Source organism: Xylocopa sonorina, unplaced genomic scaffold, assembly GCF_050948175.1.
Source record: "Xylocopa sonorina isolate GNS202 unplaced genomic scaffold, iyXylSono1_principal scaffold0051, whole genome shotgun sequence".
In the NCBI taxonomy this organism is placed as follows: Eukaryota; Metazoa; Arthropoda; class Insecta; order Hymenoptera; family Apidae; genus Xylocopa; species Xylocopa sonorina.
The window spans coordinates 1,493,740-1,495,856 of record NW_027490122.1 but is presented as its reverse complement, the minus strand read 5'-3'; positions in this window follow the sequence as shown (position 1 = coordinate 1,495,856).

Below are 2,117 nucleotides of genomic sequence, written 5' to 3'. Positions count from 1 at the left end.
CGAAGCATTAGAACCCTATTGCTACGGTAGGTAGACGTTTGCAAACGCTATTTCCTTGCAAGGAAGTGTCGCATTTACATTCACTTGAAGTGTAGACGAGGAATACATAACACTTCGCAAATCATATTATATCTTACCATGAAAAATAGAAATGAGATGCGATATCGCGTTTTAAGAAGCATTTGAACTCCATTGCTTCGATACGTAGACATCTGCAAACGCTATTTCCTTGCAAGGAAGTGTCGCATTTACATTCATTTGAAGTGTAGACGAGGAATACATAACACTTCGCAAATCATATTATATCTTACCATGAAACATAGAGATGAGATGCGATATCGCGTTTTAAGAAGCATAAGAACACTATTGCTACGATAGATGGATATTCGCAAACGATATTTCCTTGCAAGGTAGTGTCTCATTTACATTCATTTGAAGTGTAGACGAGGAATACATAACACTTCTCAAATCATATTATATCTTACCATGAAATATAGAAATGAGATGCGATATCGCGTTTTACGAAGCATTAGAACTCTATTGCTACGGTAGGTAGACGTTTGCAAACGCTATTTCCTTGCAAGGAAGTGTCGCATTTACATTCATTTGAAGTGTAGACGAGGAATACATAACACTTCGCAAATCATATTATATCTTACCATGAAACATAGAGATGAGATGCGATATCGCGTTTTAAGAAGCATTAGAACACTATTGCTATGATAGGTAGACATTCGCAAACGCTATTTCCTTGCAAGGAAGTGTCGCATTTACATTCATTTGAAGTGTAGACGAGGAATACATAACACTTCGCAAATCATATTATATCTTACCATGAAACATAGAAATGAGATGCGATATCGCGTTTTAAGAAGCATTTGAACTCTATTGCTACGATACGTAGACATCTGCAAACGCTATTTCCTTGCAAGGAAGTGTCGCATTTACATTCATTTGAAGTGTAGACGAGGAATACATGACACTTCGCAAATCATATTATATCTTACCATGAAACATAGAAATGAGATGCGATATCGCGTTTTAAGAATCATAAGAACTCTATTGCTACGATACGTAGACATCTGCAAACGCTATTTCCTTGCAAGTAAGTGTCGCATTTACATTCATTTGAAGTGTAGACGAGGAATACATAACACTTCGCAAATCATAATATATCTTACCATGAAACATAGAAATGAGATGCGATATCGCGTTTTAAGAAGCATTTGAACCCTATTGCTCCGATACGTAGACATCTGCAAACGCTATTTCCTTGCAAGCAAGTGTCGCATTTACATTCATTTGAAGTGTAGACGAGGAATACATGACACTTCGCAAATCATATTATATCTTACCATGGAAAATAGAAATGAGATGCGATATCGCGTTTTAAGAATCATAAGAACTCCATTGCTACGATACGTAGACATCTGCAAACGCTATTTCCTTGCATGGAAGTTTCGCATTTACATGCATTTGAAGTGTAGACGAGGAATACATGACACTTCGCAAATCATATTATATCTTACCATGGAACATAGAAATGAGATGCGATATCGCGTTTTAAGAAGCATTAGAACTCTATTGCTACGATAGGTAGACATAAGCAATCGCTATTTCCTTACAAGGAAGTGTCGCATTTACATTCATTTGAAGTGTAGACGAGGAAAACATAACACTTCGCAAATCATATTATATCTTACCATGAAACATAGAACTGAGATGCGATATCGCGTTCTAAGAAGCATTAGAACACTATTGCTACGATAGGTAGACATTTGCAAACGCTATTTCCTTGCAAAGAAGTGTTGCATTTACATTCATTTGAAGTGTAGACGAGGAATACATAACACTTCGCAAATCATATTATATCTTACCATGAAACATAGAAATGAGATGCGATATCGCGTTTTAAGAAGCATTAGAACACTATTGCTATGATAGGTAGACATTCGCAACCGCTATTTCCTTGCAAGGAAGTGTCGCATTTACATTCATTTGAAGTGTAGACGAGGAATACATAACACTTCGCAAATCATATTATATCTTACCATGAAACATAGAGATGAGATGCGATATCGCGTTATAAGAAGCATTAGAACACTATTGCAACGATA